The sequence below is a fragment of the Mus musculus genome, chromosome 13, assembly GCF_000001635.26.
Source record: "Mus musculus strain C57BL/6J chromosome 13, GRCm38.p6 C57BL/6J".
Taxonomy (NCBI): domain Eukaryota; kingdom Metazoa; phylum Chordata; class Mammalia; order Rodentia; family Muridae; genus Mus; species Mus musculus.
In genome coordinates, this window is record NC_000079.6 from 89,767,513 (window position 1) to 89,792,530 (window position 25,018).

The 25,018-nt window shown below is 38.4% G+C and overlaps 2 long non-coding RNA genes across 2 annotated transcripts in view; one reads left to right on the forward strand and one right to left on the reverse strand.

Annotated features, from left to right (window-relative positions):
* Gm4117 overlaps positions 1 to 23,258 on the forward strand; it is a 57,074-nt gene extending 33,816 nt beyond the window's left edge. The window contains exon 2 of the long non-coding RNA XR_003950663.1: positions 22,592 to 23,258. This is a non-coding gene — a long non-coding RNA (predicted gene 4117). The remainder of the gene's footprint in view (positions 1 to 22,591) is intronic.
* Positions 4,167 to 11,298, reverse strand: LOC108168105. The gene is made up of 3 exons (XR_001781016.2): positions 11,171 to 11,298; positions 8,680 to 8,896; positions 4,167 to 6,679 (listed from the first exon to the last, which is right to left on the reverse strand). It is a non-coding gene; the product is annotated as an uncharacterized LOC108168105 (long non-coding RNA).
* Positions 23,259 to 25,018: the final 1,760 nt, after the last annotated feature.

Below are 25,018 nucleotides of genomic sequence, written 5' to 3' on the forward strand. Positions count from 1 at the left end.
CTGTCATCTCAACCCAGAGCTTGGGCTGTCCCAGAGCCCTCTTGTACACAAGTTCTGTCAGGAGAGCACTGGTCTCCCAGGAATGCTGACATAGGCATGCAGACCCACAGGAGGGACAAGCTCCAGCCAGAGACAGCAAGAACATCTAACACCAGAGATAACCAGATGGCGAAAGATAAACACAAGAATCTTACCAACAGAAACCACGGACAATTGGTATCATCAAAACCCAGTTCTCCCACCAGAGCAAGTTGGTGTCTTGATAGCCCAAGCTCTGGATAGCCCAACACACTGGAAAAGCAAGATGTGGATTTAAAATCACATTTCATGATGCTGACAGAGGATTTTAAGAAGGAAATAAATAACTCCCTTAAAGAAATACATGAGGACCCAGGAAAAAGATAGACACTCTTAAAGAGGAAACAGAAAAATCCCTTAAAGAATTACAGGAAAACACAACCAAGCAGGTGAAGAAATTGAGCAAAACCATACAGGATATAAAAATAGAGGCAGAAACAATAAAGAAATCACAAAAGGAGACAACTTTGGGGAGTAGAAAACCTAGGATAGAGATCAGGAGCACATAGATGATAGCATCACTATCAGAATACAAGAAATGGAAGAGAGAATCTCAGGCACAGAAGACACCATAGGAAACATTGCTACAACAATCAAAGAAAATGAAAAATGAAAAAAGACCCTAATCTAAAACATCCAGGAAATCCAGGACACAATGAGAAGGCCAAATGTAAGGATAATAGATATAGAAGAGAGCGAAGATTCCCAACTTAAAGGCTCAGTAATATCTTCAACAAAATAATAGATGAAAACTTCCCTAACATAAAGAAAGAGATGCCCATGAACATGCAAGAAGCCTACAGAATTCCAAATATATTGGACCAGAAAAGAAATTTCTTCTGAAACTTAACAATCAAGACACCGAATACACAAAAAAGAAAGAATATTAAAAGCAGTAAGGGAAAAAGGTCAAGTAACATATAAATGCAGACCAATCAGAATTACACTAGACTACGCGCCAGAGACTAAGAAATCCAGAAGATCCCGGGCAGATGTCATACAAACTCTAAGAGAACACAAATGCCAGCCCAGGCTACTATATTGAGATAAGCTCTCAATTACCATAGATTGAAAAACCAAGATATTCCATGACAAAAAAAAAAACCTTACCCAATATCTTTCCATAAATCCAGCCCTACAAAGGATAATAGATGGAAAACAACAAAACAAGGAAAGAAACTACACCCTAGAAAAAGCAAGAAGGTAATCTTCTTTTAACAAACCAAAAAGAAGATAACCACACAAACATGATTCCACCTCTAACAACAAAAATAACAGGAAGCAACAATCATTTTTCCTTAACATCTCTTAATATCAAAGGACACAATTCCCCAATAAAAAGACATAGTCTAACAGACTGGATATGTAAACAGGACCCACCATTTTGCTGAATACAGGAACTGCACCTCAGTGGCAAAGAAAGACACTACCTCAAAGTAAAAGGTTGGAAAACAATTCTCCAAGCAAATGGTCCCAAGAAACAAGCTGGAGAAGCCATTCTAACATTGAATAAAATCAACCTGCAACATAAAGTTATCAAAAAAAGATAAGTAAGGATACTTTATACGCATCAAAGGAAAAATACCAAGAAGACCTCTCAATTCTGAACATCTATGCTCCTAATGCAAGGCCACTCACATTCATAAAAGAAACTTTACTAAAGCTCAAAGCACACATTGGTCCTCAGACAATACTTGTGGGAGACTTCAACACCCCACTCTCATCAATAGACAGATCATGGAAACACAAACTGAACAGAGACACAGTGAAACTAACAGAAGTTATGAATTAAATCGATGTAACAGATATCTATAGAACATTTTATCGTAAAACAAAAGAATATACCTTCTTCTCAGCACCTCATGGTACCTTCTCCAAAACTGACAATATAATCAGTCACAAAACATGCCTCAACAAATACAAGAAAATTGAAATAATCCCATGCAACCTACCAGATCACCAAGGATTAAGGCTAGTCTTCAATAACAACATAAGCAATAGAAAGCCTACACACATATGGAAGCTGAGCAACAGTCTACTCAATGATAACTTGGTCAAGGAAGAAATAAAGAAAGAAATTAAAGACTTTCTAGAGTTTAATGAAGATGAAGCCACAACATACCCAAACTTATGGAACATAATGAAAGCAGTGCTAAGAGGAAAACTCATAGCTCTGAATGCCTCAAAACAAACAACAAAACAAAACACAAACCACACCCAAATGGAGTAGAAGGCAGAAAATAATCAAACTCAGAGCTGAATCAACCAAGTAGAAACAAAAAGAACTATAAACAAAGAATCAACCAAACCAGGAGCTGGTTCTTTGAGAAAATCAATAAGATAGATAAACCCTTAGACAGACTAACCAGCAAGCACAAAGACAGTATCCTAATTAACAAAATCAGAAATGAAAAGGGAGACAAAACAACAGAAACTGAGGAAATCCAAAATAAATCATCAGATCCTACAAGAGCCTAAACTCAACAAAACTGGAAAATATAGAGGAAATGGACACTTTTCTAGACAGATACCAGGTAACAAAGTTAAATTACGATCAGATAAACCATCTAAACAGTTCCATAACCCCTAAAGAAATAGAAGCAGTCATTAACAGTTTCCCAACCAAAAAGAAGCCCAGGGCCAGATGGACTTAGTGCAGAGTTCTATCAGACCTTTAAAGAAGACCTGATACCAATACTCCTCAAATTATTCCACAAATTAGAAACAGAAGTTACTCTACCCAATTCATTCTATGAAGCCACAAGTACTCTGATATCTAAACCACACAAAGACCCAACAAAGAGAACTTCAAACCAATTTCCTTTATGAATATCGATGCAAAAATCCTCAATAAAATTCTCCCAAACCAAATCCAAGAACACATCGAAATGATCATCCATCATGATCAAGTAGGCTTCATCCCAGGGATGCAGGGATGGTTCAATATATGGAGATCCATCAATGTAATCCACTATATAAACAAACTCAAAGAAAATAACCATATGATCATTTTTGTTAGATGCTGATAAAGCATTTGACAAAAATCAACATCTCTTCATGTTAAACGTCTTGCAAACATTAGGAATTCAAGGCCCATACCTAAACATAGTAAAAGCAATGTACAGCAAACCAGTAGCCAACATCAAACTAAATGGAGAGAAACTTGAAGCAATCCCACTAAAATCAGGGACTAGACAAGGTTGCCCATTCTCTCCTTATCTATACAATATAGTACTCAATGTCCTAGCCAGAGCAATTAGACAACAAAAGGAGGTCCCAGGGATACAAATTGAAAAGGAATAAATCAAAATATCATGATTTGCAGACAATATGATACTATACTTAAGTGACCCCCAAAATTCCACCAGAGAACTCCCAAACTTGATAAACAACTTCTGTGAAGTAGCTGGATATAAAATTAACTCAAAGAAACCAGTGGCCTTTCTCTACTCAAACGATAAACAGATTAAGGAAGAAATTAGTGAAACAACACCCTTCACAATAGTCAGAAAAAATATAAAATACCTTGGTGTGACTCTAACTAAGCAAGTGAAACATTTGTATGATAAGAACTTCAAGTCTCTTAAGAAAGTAATCTAAGATCTCAGAAGATGGAAAAATTTCCCATGCTGATGGATTGGCAGGATTAATATAGTAAAAACGGCCATCTTGCCAAAAGCAATCTACAGATTCAATGCAATCACCACCAAAATTCTAACTCAATCCTTCACAGAAAGAACAATTTGGAAATCATCTGGAATAACAAAAAACCTAGTATAGGGAAAACTATTCTCAACAATGAAAGAACTTCTGATGGAATCACCATCCTTGAACTCAAGCTGTACTACAGAGAAATTGTGATAAAAAGTGCATGGTACTGGTACCGTGACAGGTAGATCAATGGAATACAATTGAAGACTCAGAAATGAACCCTCACACCTATGGTCATTTGATCTTTGACAAAGGAGCTAAAACCATCCAGTGGAAAGAAGACAGCATTTTCAACACATGGTGCTGGCTCAACTGGCAGTTAGCATGTAGAAAAATACAAGTTGATCCATTCTTATTTCCTTGTACAAAGCTCAAGTCTAAGTGGATCAAGGACCTCCATATAAAACCAGATACATTGAAACTAATAGAAAAGAAATTTTGGAAGAGCATGGAACACATGAGTACAGGAGAAATTTTTCCTGAACAGAACACTAATAGTTAATGCTCTAAGATCACTAGTTGACAAATGGGACGTCATAAAATTACAAAGCTTCTGTAAGGCAAAGGACACTGTTAAGAGGACAAAATGGCAACCAACAGATTGGGAAAAGATCTTTACCAATCACACATCTGACAGAGGGCTAATATCCAATATATACAAAGAACACAAGAAGGTAGACTCCAGAGAAATTAAAAAAAACTATTAAAAATGGGATACAGATCTAAACAATGAATTCTTAACTGAGGAATATTAAATGGCTGAGAAGCACCTAAAGAAATGTTCAACATCCTTAGTCACCAGGGAAATGAAATAAAAACAACCCTGAGAGTCTACCTCACACCAATCAGAATGGCTAAGATCAAAAACTCAGGTGAAAGCAGATGCTGGTGAGGTTGGAGAAAAGGGAGCACTTCTCCATTGTTGGTGGGATTGAAAGCTGGTACAACCACTCGGAAAATCACTCTCATAGTTCCTCAGAAAATTGGAAATAGTACTACCTGAGGACCTAGTAATGCCACTCCTGGGCATATACCCAAAAGATGTTCCAACATGTAACAAGGACACATGCTCCACTAAGTTCATATCAGCCTTATTTGTAATAACCAGAAGCTGAAAAGAACCCAGATGTTTCTCACTAGAGGAATGGATACAGAAAATATGATACATTTACACAATGGAGTACTACTCAGCTATTAAAAACAACGAATTCATGAAATTCTTAGGCAAATGGATGGAACTAGAAAAATATACTGAGTAAGGTAACCCAATCACAAAAGAACACACATAGTATGCACTCACTGATAAGTGGATATTAACCCAAAGGCTGGGAATACCCAAGATACAATTCAAAGACCACATGAAGAACAAGAAGAAGAAAGGCCGGACGTGGTGGCACACGCCTTTAATCCCAGCACTTGGGAGGCAGAGGCAGGTGGATTTCTGAGTTTGAGGCCAGCCTGGTCTACAGAGTGAGTTCCAGGACAGCCAGGACTACACAAAGAAACCCTGTCTCAAAAAACCAAAAAAAAAAAAAGAAGAAGAAGAAGAAGAAGAAGAAGAAGAAGAAGAAGAAGAAGAAGAAGAAGAAGAAGAAGAAGAAGAAGAAGAAGAAGAAGAAGAAGAAAGACCAAAGTGCTGATTCTTCGGTTCTTCTTAGAAGGGGGAACAAAATACCCATGGACGGAGTTACATAGACAAAATGTGGAGCAGATGCTGAAGGAAAAGCCATCCAGGAGCTTCCTCTTCTGGGGATCCATCCCATATCCAGTTTCCACACCCATCCACTATTGTGGATGCCGACAAGTGCTTGCTGGCAGAAGCCTAATATAGCTGTCTCCTGAGAGGCTCCACCAGTGCCTGACAAATACCAAGGTGGATGCTCTCAGCAAACCATTGGACTGAGCACAGTCCCCAATGGAGTAGTTAGAGAAAAGACCTAAGGAGATGAAGGTGTTTGCAGCCCCATAGGAAGAACAACAATATGAACCCACCAGTACCCCCAGAGCTCCAGGGACTAAGCCATGAACCAAAGAGTACACGTGGAGGGAACCCTGGCTCCAGCCACATATGTAGCAGAGGATGGCCTTGTCATTTATCAATGGGAAGAGAGGCCCTTGGTCCTGTGAAGGCTCTATGTCTCAGTGCAGGGTAATGCCAGGGCCAATCAAGCAGGAGTGGGTGGGTTGGTGTATAGGGGGACAGGGAAGGAGTTAGGGGGTTTTCGGATGGGAAACCAGGAAAGAGGATAACATTTATGAAAACATCTCGAAATCTGAAAAGGAAATCTAAAATCTGAAACTCTGTTGCTCTCAAGAATTTTAGATTAACATTCAGCTTTAATTAGTGTTTGTTAAGTAGGAATAAAGACCTGTTAGTTGCACTGTTGGAAATATGGATCATTAGCATAAGGATAGAACACAGAGCTTATAGTTATCACAAAGATTTGAGCATGGGAGCTTCTCAAACTGAAAGAGAATGCCATTGATGGCAAGCAAAGTTTAAAATACTCGGGAAAAAATCATTCTATTGTCCTTTAAGTTAAAATTTTAAATTCAAAATGGCCATGGTCTTATGTTGTGCTTTGGTATCTGTGACCATTGGTAAATAACAAGCAGCTAAAGTTATTAGATTAAACTCAATACCTGTGTATTATAAAAGATAACTTACTTTCAGAAGCTTAGATGTCCAGTGGAACTCTTGGAAGAGTTTTTTTTTTTTTTTTTTCTCACAAACCTGCTGCTGAAGAATCACAGTTGTAAGTCTGTGCTCAGGGTCCCTTGCTTCCCATCTGTGTTCTGATTTATTCAAGGGGAGCCTTACTGTAGAGTACAGAATTGGTTAGGTCTTTCAGGCTTCTTTCCTGGGTCCATCTGCTACAGGTGCTAGTTTCTATAGAAGAGAAGTAAAGGTGAATGGGAAAGAAGTCCAAGGAAATTCAAAGCAACTTAAAGATGCTAAGAAATGTAGATCTAGACCTCTGGGACATGAACCTCTCTGGCAACAGAGGCAAGCTGCCCCTAGACACACACATCTTGCAAACCTTTAAAATGTCAAATGGGCTTCTGGGTTTCTTGAAACTATTAGACAAGTAGCAACACTGGTTTCATATTTCTGCAGGCCAACAACTGGCTGCCGCTGAGTAGTGATTGCTCTCCTTTAAAAAGGCCATCAGCCTCTGGGGAAGCCCAGTCTCTCTTCTCTTCCTTAATTCTAAGTTACCTTTGCTCTTTCAGTACCTCAATGGAGTGGCAACCATTTTCTTTGTACAAGGGAATCATATGGCCTTTATCATAAGTCATCTTTGACTTTCCAATAGATATATTCAACCCCAGTAAGCTTATTTGAATTGTACATATTATAAGCAAAGAACTACATGAAGTTAAACTCTGAATAAATTTAATTCATTAAACAAATATTTATTGAGTGCCTACTCTTTACTGGGTATTCTGGATTAAACTCGTTTCATACTTATGTCTAAAAATTTCCCCTAAGACAACTAGTAATGAAAATAATGATTGCACGTAATTGCTATTTTATAAAGAGCCAGCCATCGGAGTAAAATACAAATGCTTTTGATTATCCATGTTCAGAATCAAATTTCAACAATGTATGGTTGCCTTTAGTCTTGTAGACTAAGCACAGCTTTCAGGATTCCAATGCAATGAAGCAAAACTGCAGGAAATCAAAGTAGTCAAAAGGATCTGTTAGAATATTTTAAAGGTTTGTGATGTTTACTCAACTGTGCAACATACGAGAAAATCAACAAACAAAAAAATTCAAGTAGATGTACCTCAAAAAGTTGGCCAGACATTGGTTGGAAGTAACAGATTCTCTAATGTCTGAGTTACCCAGACTTGTTATTAAAGGGGGATGGTAAAATCCAATACACTGGATATATCTCCTTAGCATTTATCATCTTCAGATCTCTTCAAAGGTGTCAGCCAGCACACTACATAAATACTATTTAGTTTATTTTTTCTGTCAGGATGTCTTTCTAATTTCTACTTCATTACTGTTGAGGCAATGAGGAAATTGTTGAAAGGTGACCCAGACTCCTGAAAGGGTGATGTTTCCTTGCCAGGGGCTGTGATATCAGTGTGCATTCAAAAATCCATGTGCATGTAAGGCAATAGAGGAAGACAATGGTGGAAAGCAATGGGGAAAGACAAATGATAGAAGGCGTTGGGTCCACCCCATAAACAACCACCAAAACCAGACACTGTTGTGGATACCAACAGTGCTTGCTTACAGGAGCCTGATATAGCTCTCTCCTGAGAGGCTCTGCCAGTGCCTAACAAATACAGAGGTGGATGATCACAGCCATCCATTAGACTGAGCATATGATCCCCAATGAAGGAGCTAGAGAAAGGACCCAAGGAGCTAAAGGGGTTTGCAGCCCTATAGGAAGAACAACAATATGAACTAGCTAGTACCCCAGAGCTCCCAGGGGCTAAACCACCAACCAAAGAGTACACATGGTGGGACTCATGGCTCCAGCTGCATATGCAGCAGAGGATGGCCTAGTCGGACATCACTGGGAGGTGAGGTCCTTGGTCCTATGAAGCCTCTATGCCCCAGTGTAGGAGAATGCCAGGGCCAGGAAGCAGGAGTGGGTGGGTTGGTGAGCAGGGTTAGGGGGTAGGGAGTAGGAGTAGGGTGTTTTTCAGAGGGGAAACCAGGAAAGGGGATAACATTTGAAATGTAAATAAAGAAAATATCCAATTTTTTTAAAAAAAGGAAATATGCAATAAAGTAAAATTTAAAAAAAGACATTGGGATAAGGAAAAAATGGGGAAAGGCGATGGGGGAAGGCAATCAGGGAAGGTAGACACAATTGGAAGGCAGGTGACAGCAAAAGGTAATGGTATTAACTAACACAGGACACTTACAAGTTGGTTAGGATGTTTAGGCTCTGCCCTCAGTAATGGGATTAACAGCCGATATAAATACATTAGAGGGAACCTGCCAGGACATTCTGCCCTTCTAGTAGTTCTTCTATTATATGAGGACACAGCATCCACGATTTTCAATGACACAGCAGCAAGGTGCACTCTTGTAAGAAGAGAGGACCATGAATGACTATCATCAGGATCTCATTCTTCCAGCCTGAGGAACAGTGATAAATGAACAGTACTGTTATAAAATACTTGGTCTGTAGTAGGTTTTTACAGTAGTCAGAATGGACTAACAGCACACATACTAGAGTCCTATCGTTTCCATAATAAAGTACTGCAAACTTGGTAGTATAAAACAACAAAAATGCATTTTCTTACGGCTCTTGCCAGAAGTCCTTAAATCAAGATGTTTGTAGAGCCTTTCAAATACTCTAGAGGAGGGGGAAATCCCTTGCTGGCACTCCTAGCTTCAGATGAGTCCAGCAATTACATGGTTGGTGTCTGCATAACTTGAATTTGTGCTTCTGTCTTTACAGGGTTCTCTCCTCTGTCTGTGCCTTCCCTGTGTCTCTAATAAGGAAACCTGTCCTAGAATTTAGTACCTGCCCAGCTAACCTAGAATGACGTCATCTCATGCTCCTCAGTTAGATTCATGAGGGCTTTGTTTTCTCCCAAATAAGGTCACATTAAAAGGCTCTGGGTGAATATGTGGATTATTTCAGTCAAGCTACTACTGCACCAACTTGTACTGTCTCCCTGAGTGCTCTTTAGTAGCCCTCTGAACACTACTAACATCCTGCATGCTGTTTATCAGCAGTGCTATAAAAAAAGCTAGCCTTAGAGCCTCTGTCAGAGTTTGATTTGCAATCAGTCCTGCAATTCTAATAATAGGATAAGTTTTTAGAATGTAAAATTGTGTTTATTCCTATTTTGCACTCAAGATACGTTAACACTTGCAGGTAGATATTTATTTCTTGCTTGTTTATTGATACAAATGATATTAAAATTAGTGTTTGTCAATGCCTCTGAAGAGATTTTCATAAAAGCATAGGATGTTTTGTAGGAATAAGGACAGTTTAGCTTGACAATGCAATTGACCTTGGGCACAGAGAATGAGAGGGTGACTAAGCTTGCAATTGCTTCACATTTTCCTCATGAGTTTTCCTTTGCAGTGTTTGAACTGACCTGCAATTCGCCAGTAAAAAGTTACATGTAAGAAAAGCCAGCTTAGAAATGCTTTTCTTGGGCTGAAGAGAGGGCTCAGCAGTGAAGAGCACTGGCTGTTCTTCCAAAGGACCTGGATTCAATTGCAAGCACCCACATGGCAGCTTGCAATGGTCCCACATGGCAGCTTGCAATGGTCCCACATGGCAGCTTGCAACTGTCTGTAACTCAAGTCCCAGGGGATCTGATGCCCTCGCACAGACATACATGCTGGCACACACCAATGTACATAAAATAAAAATTAATACTAAATTATTTTTAAAACTAATAGAAAAAAATTAAAGAGGAACCATGGCTGCTCACAGAATCTGAGCCACCAACCAGGGAGCACGCAGGAGCTGGACTTAGTCCACCAACCAGGGAGCATGCAGGAGCTGGACTTAGACCCCTACACACTTGTAGCAAATGCACAGCTTGGTTTTCATGTGGGTCTCTTAACAAGTAGAATGGGGGCTGCCCTCTCTGTTCCCTGCCATTGGATCCCCTTCACCTTATCTGGATTACCTGGTTGGGCCACATTGGGATAGGATGTGCCTAATCCTGTTGGTATGGAAACCAAAGGGGGGGCTCCCCTTCTCTGAGGCGAAAAGGAGGGGGGAAAGGGAGAGGGATTTGTAAGGGTGGGACTGGGAAGAGAGGAGGGAAGGGGACTGTAATTGAGATGTAAAGTGAATAAAAAATAATTATTGGGGGGAAAAAGGAAAGCCAGCTTATTAAGCCTTTTCAAGAAGAGAAGGAGAAGGATCAGTAGCTAGAAATTTTCATGGACTCTTGTGAGGGTCTCAGTTAACCAGAGTCTGTATATGAACACCAGTGTTTATAGAGGTCAAGGAGATGGTGCATCTCATCGATGAGGAAGGGGGAAGACGGGGGCGGAGGGCAAATTCAACTTGAGTGGTTATTCCAGTAAAGGAATTATTTTTAATGTTCAGAGAGATTTCAAAGTTTTTGAGATGTCCTAAGAAGTCTCTGAAAAAGGAAGGTTAAATGAAAACTGGCAAAGGAGCAAATACATTAAGCATTAGGCTGGTGGACACAGGAAACAGAAATTGAAATATCATAATGTCCTAAGCTGACTGACGGCAATTAGGGCAGAGAAAAACTAATGAAAAGGGGAAAAATGTGTTTGTGAAGAGGCCGAAATACAGAATGACAGAGATGAAATTACAATATGAATAGCTGGCTGACCTGGGGCTGCTGGAAAGAATCATTAGCTTTGGCTAAATGAATGTGTTTCTTCTGTGAAAATTAAATAAAGTACCTTAGAGGCATCCTAAGCAGGCTGGAGGCTGGTAGCAATCCTCTTGTTGTTTCATTAATTAACCATGACCACCTTCTCCTAAGCTTCTTTGAACCTTAGTAGACATTATAGATGGATATTTTTTTTTTCTGAGGTGGAGAAAGAAAACCAAGCATAATCATGTCTTTTTGTTCCTTTTAAGTGGAGGTCATTTAAATTTCCTTAAACTTAGGGAAAACATTATCCGGACAAAGATTCCACTTCACACTAAAATAACTCTGCTAACCCAGAGCCCCAGCTTATCCTCTAAATGGTTTCTCTCTGAAGCAAGGCAAATTAAAAACTGCTGAGCCAACGGTAGGAACTAGAGGAAAGGTTGGACTTAATGTATGTTCTGCTCCATGATGTGTGAACTCTCCTATCCCTTGTCTGACTGTCTAGCCAAGGTGTCTCTTAATACTCAAGGATTGCTTTCAAACCAAGTTGATAAGAGACTAAAACCACTCAGTTTTACTTTGGTGGAATTATCTTTTTCCCCTCAAAGTGCCAATGTGAAACAAGTAGCTAGACATCAAATAAACATGGTCCAAATCAATATGTTGTATTTTAACAAATAACATTTTTGTGTGTGTGTGATTCATAGACAGGAAAGTCAGTTACAAAGTTGAGATTTGAGTATAGGGAGGAGAAACCACAGTGTGATTTCACGGCCAAAGAACAAAGCTCTCTTGTTCTTAGGGCCTTAGACCTGTCTGAGAACATGTCCAGCAAATATGTCCAGCAGGTGGCGTTTCACCTCTTAGATTGGTTTTGTAATTACAGAATTCCCATTAATAGGAGACATTTGGGGAAGTGTGCAAAAACCAATAGAAACCCCTTACCAAAAAAAAAAAAAAAAAAAAAAAAAAGGTATTTTAAATCATGTTTTCTAATAGGAGGGAGAACAATAAACATCTTTATTCTTGTGAGAAAATCGAATCCAATCACTTCAGGAGAATTCACAATCTAGAGACTGAAACTGAAGCAGAGCCGACACAGGGAACTGAAAGCCATGTTAAAGATCATTTCGGCGTGTGTTCCTGATTAGTATGCACTTAGTAACATCTCTGGGAACCAGTGTTAGCCACTCTGCCACCTCAATTATCCAATTCAGGCTAAAAGTTTTTGTGACTACAACTTAATGATAGGCCTTACAAAGTATGACCAAGGGTACAAGTTCGATTCCAGAATCAACAAATCAAACCAACCAACCAAAGCCAGCAACAAATCAAAATCACACTGTATTGTGTTTCTGAAGAGCTCCAAGTACAAAGATGGTGCAGCAAGAGACTTATGAAAAATCGGTCCATCTTGTATAGCTGGAGAAAGACACTAACAGATAACCTGAACCACACACTGGACTGTGATGATGTCTATCTAACTGAGGATCAGAATAGATTGTTTCACTCGACAAGGCCAGAGTAGGTCTTGGAAGAAGTAAGGCAAGGCTGTGTGCTTAGGAGGAGGGTTGAGTTCAGAAGCTGGCCAAGGAATCAGGCAAGGCAAAGATAAGGACAAAGAACCAGTGTACCATAAAACAGAAACCATAAATGATATTGTTCGAGAAGTATGCTCCCTCCAGGATTAACCTTGAGTTACACAAGCTGACAGAACCAAAGCACCAGAGGTAAGACTAGGTGATGAGAGCATCCCTGGGTGGGTTAGGAGAGGAACTAGAATCCCAGGGAAGACTGACACACAATCTAAAGTATTTCAACATAACAAAAGGTTTTACTTTGCAGAAGGGTGCTGAGCCTTGATAAATCAAGCAACTTAGCATATTCCGCCAGGATCCCCCTTGGATCTTTTAAAACTAACTGCAGTGGGTCTGTCCTGTGCCTCACTTTGAGAGGCCAGATCTCAGCCCCTCATTTGTATGCAGCCGACTAATTTAATACTATGCAGTTGCTAGGGAGAATGGAACCCAACCACGGATTTTGACTTTTAGGAATATGCTGTCTCAGAAGGGATTTTTGACAAATGGCATCTTTCTATGACTTCTTTAAAGACAATTCTTTCTTTCTTTCTTCCTTTCTTTCTTTCTTTCTTTCTTTCTTCCTTCCTTCCTTCCTTCCTTCCTTCCTTCCTTCCTTCCTTCCTTTCTCTTTCTTTCTTTCTTTCTTTCTTTCTTTCTTTCTTTCTTTCTTTCTTTCTTTCTTTCTTTGTTCCTTCCTTCCTTTCTCTTTCTTTCTTTCTTTCTTTCTTTCTTTCTTTCTTTCTTTCTTTCTTTCTTTCTTTCTTTCTTCCTTTCTTTGTCTCATTTAACGTTAACGTTTAACACAAAAGCCAGCACATTTCATTTCTGTTTCCCACAGTTGGGTAGTGGTTGATCAGGTAACCAAGCCAGGGCATAAGAATCTGCTATGGAGCTCACTTTATCCTGGTCAGAGAGTTTCCAGCAGGATTTATTAATGGAGAACTAAGTAGGATCACATTCATTCATTCATTTACTCACTCACTCACTCACTCACTCACTCACTCACTCTTTCACTCATTCATTCCCGATAAAGCTAAAGAGAGATACTAAGTTCACTATGTGGTAATTATATGCAGCAATGATGTTATCCTAGCCTCGTTTACACACCGGATACCAGGTCTGCTCCTACATGAATCTTTCCTATAGACTTTATAACCTTAGCGTGTTTCTACAACAGTAACCTGCCATTCCAGATCACAGAGAGGCAGTGGAATCTCCTTTGGGGAAATCTCAGAGCAGTGTAACATCATGCTGACGCAAAGCATCAATGGAGAAAGTTGAGCTTCCATTAGAGATGACTACATTCCTGCTTGGGAATGTCTCTCTATAATAAAATATGAGTCTTGGCTCTAAAAAGGATTAATTTGTCAGAACTGTTCAAATGAAACTGGTTTATGCACTAATCTGGAAATTCGGTTTGGAAGGTACAATATGTAATTATTGACCCTGGGAAGGCATGGTGCATTACTGACATCACCTTGTTTCTTGGCTCATATGAGGGTTTTTAAAATTACAATTCATTGCATTTTGGTTTTGTTCCTGTATTTTGCATTGTACTTCAGAGCTTCAAAATAAAAGTTCTAGGAAATGTTCTGGATGGTGCTTCTGTAAGTCCTTTCAGGAAACACAGTGAGTGTCTAACTAACAACCCCAGCCAGTAGTTCTGTGATATGCATTGACACTGTGAAGCCAATTTCCAGTGTCATAAAGTGATTAAAGCTGTTGCGTGTATGTGGGATATGTTCTAGTTGCGCTGCCTTATCTGGCTTCATGGGAGAAGAAGCACCTAGCCTCACAGAGACTTGAAATGCCAGAGGGGGTGTTGGGGGGGTGGTATCCAAGGTGGCCCTTACCTGCTCGGAGAAGAGAAGAGAGGAGTAAAAGGACTGTGGGAGGGGGTGACAGGAGGGAGCAGTGAGTGAAATATAAAGTGAATATGTTAAAAAAATAATTAAAAAAAGAAATAGAATTGGTCACACTTAAATTTTGGAATTTATCAATTTTGACACACATGTATAGGGATCATAACAGAAAACATGGATGGACCTAACACCTTTTCTGACATCTCATTCTGGATCCTTTTCTACTTTTGCTCCTTCATCCCTATCCCTAAATACACAGCCCTCTCTTCTTCATCCCTGTATCTTCACTGGAATGCTCTAGAACATTCCACAAAAGAAAACAAATATTACGCAGTTCACACTCATCCTGGTTATGTTAGTGATCTCTTCCATATTTGTGCGGAGCTGCAACCATGTTACTATGTATAAACAGATTACTGATATTTATTGCTTAACAATACTTGTGTGAGAGACAGAGAAAGACAAATTGTTTATATGTGTTACCCATTTATTTGTGAATGTGTAAATTTGGTTGATATATTGTTAGCAGTTTGGAACCATTACAAATAAAGGTGTAAAAAGTTTAATATATATGCATATATGTGTTTATATATGTGTGTGTGTATATTCGTGACTTGAAAACATTTTACATACACCCCTTTTCTTTCCTTAGATTTCTGATATGCAGATATAGGAATTTTAGCCACATTAACTAGACAGTGATTCGAAGTTGACTTTTTTATTTAAACTTTATCTTTGATCTCTCACCTCCCAGCTTTGAGCATTCCTTCTGTGAATTGACATGCACTTGGCATATTTGTGTATTTGTGCTACTCATTCACCTTAGAAAGCCTATCTGACTTTGCTGAAAGCATTCAACCAGCTGCCAACTTTCTCCAGGTGTGCAGGTAATGGGACTTGAGAACCAACCAGGCTTCAGGTTCATGTCCACTGAAACAGACTGGAACTTTTAATCCTTTCCTGAACATTCTGCTAGTTCAAACTAGTCTCCCTGCTTCTCTTTGTTCAACTGTGAATATTTATCTCCTTTATTCAATAGCAGAAACAATTCATGTGAGGTTTACTCTGCCAAGTTTAGATCCAATCAAAATTTGTGGTTTCTGTTTCAACCCGACCTTGAACCTTTGGTGTTTGGGCTTGTTTAATCTTGGCAAAATTTTGCTTCCTGTTTCAAAGAATGAACTATTCTTAGGCTCGTAGGCTTCTTGCCCATCTAATAGTTCTTGGAAAGCAAAGGAGTGGATTTCGGAGGTTAAATATTCATGATAATGGAGTAAAACCAGGACGAATCAAAGAACCACAAATAATCTTTTCTTGACAAAAACATGTGCATTTAAGAAAATCCTGAGACATTAAAAATATATTATATATTTACAATAATAAAAGGCAAAGATGAGTTTCCAAAATTGACCTTTAAAGTATTCTGCTTTCATGAAAAACAAAAACAAAAACAAAAACAAAAACAAAAACAAAAACAAAAAACCACCTCTATAAAACTGCCTTTATTTATCTTGTAAAACCCTTGGGAGGCAGACCAGATACATAGATCAAATTTTCTTCTGCTGTCAATTTGCTTAACACTTACTCATAACTAAGTAATTACTGTATATATTCTTTACTACCTTATTATCTTATTACAAAAAGAAAAGGGTGAAAATTAGACGAAAGTCAGAAGTGAACGCTTTTGTAAATGTGAGCGTGACACAGACTAGACTACACTCCAGCATTCATGCACCTTTTTTTCTGGCTCCAGGAGTTGCAGGTTTCAGCATCACTGTCTTGTTGCTGTCTCCCAGGTTTGTCTGGCACACACGTATACCCGAGACATGACTTAGCTTGTTTTTGTATGCTACTGAGCACAGTGAGTAGTCCTTCTCATCCATCTTTGTAAGTGTAAAGCAAATGAGTACAGCCAGATGATGGAAGAAAGGAGAAATGCTTACTATTGGTAACAGGTCAGAAGAGTACTGGGGTAATCCAACACGAGTACCCTTCCAAGCAAACACTTAAGGGGATGTTGCTCCAGATCCTGTATTTGTTACATAAGAAATTGCTTTGAGGAAGGACACATTCCAAGACACATTCATATTAAATGTGTATTATTGAACATGATCAATTTAGGGCCATAGTTTGAGAAGGAGCATTGGGAAACCTATGCCTGGCTATGCTTAGCTGAAACTCATAAAGAATCTGTTGAAAAGTTTAGGGTATCACAAGACCATATCTGGGTATGCTTGTATCATAAAGATAGCAAAGAGGAATACTTCAAGGCAAGCTTAACTTCTGTTTTGGGTGGAAACAAAGGAAAGAAAATATTGAGGTGTGTTTGTGTTTAAATTGCCTGCTTTGTAATTAGCCTCCAAACGCTGACACCATTGCATACACTAGCAAGATTTTGCTGAAAGGACCCAGATATCGCTGTCTCTTGTGAGTCTATGCTGTGGTCTAGCAAACACAAAAGTGGATGCTCACAGTCAGCTATTGGATGGATCACAGGGCCCCCAATGGAGGATCTAGAGAAAGTAACCAAGTTGCTAAAGGGGTCTGCAACCCTATAGGTGAAACAACAATATGAACTAACCAGTACCCCCCAGAGCTCGTGTCTCTAGCTGCATATGTATCAGAAGATGGCCTAGTTGGCCATCAGTGGAAAGAGAGGCCCATTGGTCGTGCAAACTTTATCTGCCTCAGTACAGGGGAACGCCAGGGCCAAGAAGTGGGAGTGGGTGGGGGAGCGGGTGGGGGACTTTTGGGAAATGTAAATGAAATAAATACCTAATAAAAATAACAACAACAAAATAAATTGCCTGCTTTGCTTTGCTGCTATCATGTGCTTCTATACATGTGACAAACCACAGAGTCCAGGTTCCATTTACTCTCCATTAAAGAGTAAGTTTGCATTATATCACTCTCTATATTATACATATTCTTATCCAACAGCATGCCAGGGCTTCAAATTTACTTGTGGAAAAACATATGTAGATTTTGATTTTGCCTGTAATGATTAGCAAAATCCTGATAAGTGTCTTCATCCTAAATGATTCCAAAATGTGGCAGAAATATGTGAAATGTGGGCTAGCCACATGGCTCCATGGCTAAAAGCCTTTGCTCCACAACCTGAAAACCTTCGTTTGATCCCCAGAACCCGCATGGTAAATAGGAAGAACTAATTAATGAAACTCACCCGTGTGACCTATGTGTCACGTGTGTGATGCTTGTGCATGCATAATTCATGAATGCAAAACACTCAATAAACAAATGTAAAAGAATTAATGTTTTATAAAAAAAAAAATCTCAGATATTAGCCAGTAGGAATTATACGACTGTTGCTCCCCACTAGAAAAAGGAAAAGGAAAACGAAAAGGAAAAGGAAAAGGAAAAGGAAAAGAAAGAAAAAGAAAAAGAAAAAGAAAAAGAAAAAGAAAAAGAAAAAGAGAAAAAGAAAAAGAAAAAGGAAGAAAAAGAAAAAGAAAAAGTGAAAGAAAAAGCAAGGGAGTGCTTTTTGTAGTTCGAAGCAGTTTGCAGACTGGAAAGGGAAGGGAAACTTGAAACTCACTTTGCTTTCACTGGGTAAAGGAAATAGAGATGAGAGCACAGGGAAGTCAAGGAACAGATTCCAGCAAGGAAGAAACTAGAGATGGTTGGGAGAGAACCGAGGAATCAAACACAGTTATAGGCAGCCTTCCTCTCCCCATTCATCCTCTCTCTTTTGACTCTGCAGGAAATCTTCTTAGAAGTTTTCTTGACTCAAGTTTTCATACTGTATGTCCAATGACATATATAAACTGCCACTGAAGACAGACATTATCTGTACACGTAGAGTATGACACACCCTGCTCTGTCATACCATGTGGTTCAGTTCAACATTGGATCCCAGATTTTCCCTTTTGCAGAACCTGAGGTCAGCATATTCACAGAACCACTAAGATCTTTGTGCTCTTTGCCTGCCGACCAGCTTTCTGAGGACAGAAGATAATTCCTTATAGCAACTCCGGCAGCTTGCAATGCCACCTCTTTAGGCTTTTAAAAGTCCTTTGTCCTGTCTAATGATGTTATTGCATTTCTATATTCCCAGAGATTTAGGGTGGCAGACTTTGGAGGCCTGAGATGACATATTCCTTTGAGGCTCTGAGTATCTGGAAGGTGCTTTAGTCTTCTGCCATACCTTCAGCTTGCAATGGATACTGCCTTGCTCTCAATGGTGGCCCGGGGATACTCAGGACCTTCTCACGTTAGCCTGTTCTGACTCTAACTTTCAGCATTCCACCAGAGCATTCTCATTATGTCAGTTGAAAAGACTTTTATTAACTTTAAAAAAAATACTACACATTCATTTTTCAGAATCAAATTATACAAAATTGCATACATCTCAAATACATAAATCTAAAAGTTTCTCTTAATCATACCCTACAGGAATGTAATGTTTGAAAGTCTGATGTAGTATTATTCAAAATAGAAACTATGCTCTGTAAATACAAAACTAATCTGATTCACTGAGAATAATTTTTATAACTATTTTTAGATTATTTTATGTGTTGGTTTTACCCCCCATATGTTTGTGTACCACATGCATACCTGGTGCTGCTGACATCAGAAGAGGGTATCAAATCCCTTGAAAATAGAATTACAGATGGTTGTAAGCTGGGAATCCCCCATCTTTCCAGCACTGAGACTTGTTGCTAACATGACTGTGTATGTGACTTGAGATATAAATTAAATATTCTTTTTTGGCACACTATTAGGTTAGCTAGAGTCTCCAAATAAAATCAATGCTCTGAAAGTTTTAAAACAGCAAGAGTCAGCATTTCTTTACCCTCTTCACAGAAAGTCTTAACCTAGCCTGAGCTTAGATGGCAAAATTTCATTTTAGTCAACTAACTGGGCTGAAATTATGACTGAAGAGCTACAAATATCAAAGAGAAATACAGTGATTGATAAGATTATAATCAGGTTAAGTCACATGCTTGATGGATGCTAGGTTGAGAGCATCTGAGTAGATTAATTCCACCAGACTGTGTCATTGGTGTAGAAATGGTTTGATTGATATTGAGATAACAGAGCACTGTTTACTTAACCAAGATGATTATGGGCATCAAAATTTCATCCCTGTATCAACTATCATTGTTAATAGTTGAAAAGTTGGCTTTATGAACTAATGTAATAGCCATTTCATAAAAACAAAGAGAATATTTCTCCATAAGGACTTTAAATAAATAATATGTTTTGGCATGTCTCAGGAAATTGTTTCCAAGAGATTACAAGAAGGAAGTTTTGCATTGTGTGAGCTAACAAATATTTGAATCTAGGAAACATAGAAGTTCTAAAGGCACATTGAATTGCTATCTGTAAGCAGAAGTTAGCAGTAATAGATAATTGTAATTAATTTGCAATAGATTGTCTATTCATTAAGCATGAAGCAGATCTTTAGAGTTTATGTTACTTAATTATTCAACAAGTATTTACAAACAGCCTACTGCATGCTAGGTACTCTGTTGCATGCTATGATGCCATACTAGAAAGGAGAGCAAAATCAAATACAATCCTTGGTTTCCCTGTGCCTGTGTTCTGTTAGAGACAATCAATACTTTTCCAGTCATCACAATAAAGAATGTATAATTACAAAGAGAGGCATGGATGCTCCATATAAGGAATGTGTTTTACAAGTGGATGTAACAGAGCATTCCAGCTTAGACAGAAAAACAAAAAAAAAGCAAAAATCTGTGATGCAAAGGATGAGTTGATTGGCTGGGTGAGTGGAAGAGCTTTAAGCAGATGAAAGGATCAAAATACCCAAAGATAGAACGTTTGGAAGATGCTTTTGGAGATAAAAATAGCAAATGTAGTTAAGAGAGCAGAAATGGACTGAGAGCTTGAGATGCAGTTGAGAGACATACAAGAGTCTGGACACAGCACATACTTCTGTCATTTAAGGTGATCTTTAGAGTAATATCAGTCTTCTTCGGCAGAGTGCAAACATCATCAAGGCAGGAAATATATATATATATATATATATATATATATATATATATATATATATATATATATATATACATATATATATACACATATACATATATATATATATATATATATATATATATATATAGTGTGTGTAAAATGTAATTAGACAATAATTCTTTTTTACAAAAATCAACTGTTTAGAAATGTGTATTAATGTTAGAAGAGAGCAATGTGGATTCAGGAAGATCACTTAGTATGCCAAGTGGACTCTGTAAAAGTAGCATTCTTTTTTTTTTTTTTAACCAAAATACCATCAGTGAAGAATGAGAGGCAAGAAACTCTTATATGAAACAATTTAGTGGGTAAAATTGGGAAGACTTGATTGTATATTGATTTGGGAGTCAAGGAGGAATAACCCATTAAGCATTGCTTTTAAAATCCTAGCTTGCATAATTGAAGCAGATGTGATGCAAATGCTTGAGTCAGAAAACAAAGCAGAGGGAGGAGTTGATGGTGGAAGGTTGTGGATGTAGGCTCAGACTTTAAGTGTTTATGAATCTAAGGAGAACTGCCATGTACACAAGTGGACTAGCATTAGGATCTAGAGAAAAGGTTCAGACCAGAAAAGTATGAGTAAGATGCCTACGTAAAAATCTAGAGGTGGAAAAAGCTGAGGGATTAACCATAGCTACATATGTTATTTCAAAATATGATGTGTCTTTCTCTTCTAGTACAGTGGGAAGGTCATTATCTCTGCTATAGTTGATTATAATTATAAGAAAACATTGGAAATCAAAAGGGGGATAATTATATTAATAATAGATCTGCATAGATTATCTTTCAGAATCAAAACCAAGAAAATGAAATATCAGAGAATTGTCATAAACTAATGCAGAGTAAAGATACACAACAAATGAAACACAATGAGAGATTCTGAACAAAATCCTGAATAGCAGAGCAAGGACAAGTAGCAGACAATACAGCCTTGTGTCATGAGCAGTCAACCATTAATCACTAGTCATAAACTACAGAAATATAGGAGCTCTTCATTGTGGTCACTACTACGCATCTTGTAGCCCACACCTAAGGGTATATGTATATTATAATATTGTTTAAATGATAAATGTTTGACGAGTATCATGCTCTTGAACTTTTTTATTCCTACAGTTAATTAGAAATGGGGAAAGCATAACCTTGATCCTTGATTCTTACTAATCCCATGGTTTCTGCTTCCTTTCTCCTGATGACTAAGCCACAAATTTTCAAGCTTATGACATCCTGCAGATACACCCAAAAGATTGAGAAATTCAATGTAGTTCTTTATCGATGAAAACTTCTTTATCACAAAATAGCTAGTGTGTATGTGTGTATGTGTGTGTTTGTGTGTGCATGCATGCTTATATGTATGTATATATATACATCTGTTGTATTGTGTGTATATGTGAGTATATGTGTGTATGTGGTTGTATGTGTTATATGTGTGTTTATATATTTGTGCATGCATGTTATGTGTGTGTGCATGTGTGCCTATATGGATGTATGTGTTCATGTGTGTGTGTGTGTATCTCTCTCTCTCTCTCTCTCTCTCTCTCTCTCTCTCTCTCTCTGTGTGTATGATGTGTTTTCACTGGACCATAATAATTGTTTTTTACTGTATTACAGTGTCTTCCTTGGACTTTCCACAATCTTTTTCTGCATGTTAACCTTTTAAGAAGACTTGCCAGTCAGTGTCTGATAGGGGCCACTGTTTCCTATAAATAGTGGGACCATTTTGATCTATCACAAATTCCCTTACCAACACTGAACATAATATTTTCTATGTGGTAAATTATTGCCTATAGACACACACAACCTGTGTGTGTATGAGACAGAAAGAAAAAAACAAGAGAGGAATTATCATGCACTCACTGACCGTTCCATGTAACGTTTTAAAACATAGACAAATAATTGAACTCATAGGCTTCCTGTCTGTAGCATAAGGTAGTTGGCCTGATGATCTGAAGCATTCCTGGGTTTAATTAATTGTGCTACACGAGGGTCTCTATCTCCAGCTGAATGGACAACACATGCTTCACTAGGCTTCCTCTCATTTTTGCATTTCAGGTACTTGGACTAGATGGCAGTTCTGTGTTGCATGGCGTATTTGAGCATGACAAGATGCCAGTGAGGTGTGGAGAAGCAGAGGAATGAAAAGTGTCCTGTGCATCCAGAAGACACACTGCCTCTCACTTTTCATAATGCTGGATGGAACTGTGTGGCTAATACATATTCATAAGTCCAAGGCGAATGTCTTAGATAAATGAACAAACATCACAGCATTGCTTGCTGGGCGGCTCGGCTAATGCTTCAGAATTAGTAATGTGTTATTTACAGAAGTGAAATATTTGCTTCCCTTGGCACCTTCTCCTACATGTAAATTACTGGCCCATTTTAAATTTTTGTGTGTATTTAACTATTTTTGGTAGTTAAATATGATCCAGCAATATTTTAGTTTTATAAGATATGAATCTTAAAAATTTTTATTTTCTCAAATGGAAATCTTCACATTGCAGAGATAATGACTTTGAAGTAGATTTCCTGCACCACCCCCCAAGGCCCCTTCTTATATCCATGTATTTACTTGTATTCCCACCAATAAGGAGCACTTACCCATGGGATGCTAATACTTTTTAAAACAAATGGTTCTATTTTCAGGACTTCACAGGCAATGAGGCAACCTATCTGTTAATTGAGGAGGAGCTGACACTATTAAATTTGGTTCTATATGGAAGTGATGAAATAGAAAAAGCATTGCTTGTTCTTCTGAAGAAATTTCTATTTATGAATTAAGGAAGTCAACACTCTTTACTTAGGTGTGGGGCTTTGTAAGATGGACCCCCATAATGCTGGGATTTTAACTAGCATGCATCTGTGCAGGTAAACACTGCTGCTCTAAGTTCATGAGTGTAACAGTCATGTTACCCCTAGAACATGACACTCCTCCCTGTTGTCAAACTCTCACACCTTTTCTGTCTCCTTCCTATGATGTTTCCTGCATACTGAAGGAGGAATGCCGATATAGACATTGAATCCATGATTGAGCATTCTTCACCACTTAGTCTGCAACTCTTGGCCAATTATAAATCTGTGTATTGATCACCACACACCTCAAAGAGAATCTTCTCTTGCCGAGGCCAAGAGAAGATTACCCTTTAAAACAGTTTAATAAAAACTTTCAGTGACACAGGTTAATTCAAGAAGAAATTCCATGGGAATTTCAGAGAAAAGATGGAAAAATCCAGAAAATCCAACTGAGAAGCTCAGTAATGCTTAGGGTTCAAGCCATAGCTAATGGGTTTAATATCCCAGAAACTGTTTCCTGTATAATAAGGCAACATTATTCTTTTTCTTTCTTTCTTTGGCTTTTTTTTTTCCTTATGAAAGTGGACTCTGGTTTATTTGCTATCGGGAGCACACAAAAGTCCTTTGAATGGCCGGTCTGTTCCGTTTCTCTCCATGTCCCCTTTCTCTCACAGGAGTCTTGCTTTCCCCCTTTCTGGCCCCACACATACTTTCCTTAAAACAAACATCCTTGTTTTAAAAGCAAAGAAGACTCTGCTCTCCATTCTTGTTTGACTTCCCACACATTGCTGTTAACGATTCCCCAAACACAGATGGAAGACAGGCTTGGACTCTTCCACTGTAAACTATTTCACAAGATCTCTGCCCTTTAAATATTTTGATTTGTTCTTCTGGAAAGAAACTTTCCCTGTCAGCTCCCCCCCTCCTTCCCTGCTCCCCACGTGCTCACCACCACTAAGAATTGGGTATTTGTGAATGTTACCATTTTGTTAGTTTCATCCTTTTAGCGATACAGGGCTAAAAACAAACACTAATCTTGCATTCAAGATTACTATGTGCATCTAGGATGCACCCATAGAAAAGAAACATTATTACATTAGTTAATTATCATTCATAATTTTCTGTTTTACCAATGAGCTAAGAAAGGCATGGCCAACATTCTCAGTGGACTGGGGAATTTTGGACTGCACTTTGTCCTTATTCCTGGAGTTTAAGACCACTGGCTTTTCATGCCGTCAGAAGTGATGTAGATGTAGAGTGTTCCTTTTCAAAGGGATGGGCTTCACCTTGTCACAACCACTATTGCCAGCATGAAATATTAAAAAGCTGTTGAGCATAATTCCAAAATAATCTAATGCGTTTACTTTGAAAAGGTTTAGTATAGAACAAAAAGTATATGGTTCAGAGATTACTCAGAAATGCAAATGCCTGAGAACTTGCCCTTGGATCTGCTGTCATGTCCTTATCGCAACCATGATCTTAACTTTATCTTAAACCAGAATCAACTGTATACTTCTTCTAATGCCAATATTTATTATCTCGTGATTTTTTCAGCATTGCTACTTGCTTGAAAAACTTGAGGCACCTCTAATTTAAGAACATTCATTGCACCAAATTGCCTAATCTGAGAGAAACACATTTTTTTCTTTCCCTCCCTTCCTCACTCCCTTCCTTTCTTAAAAACACATG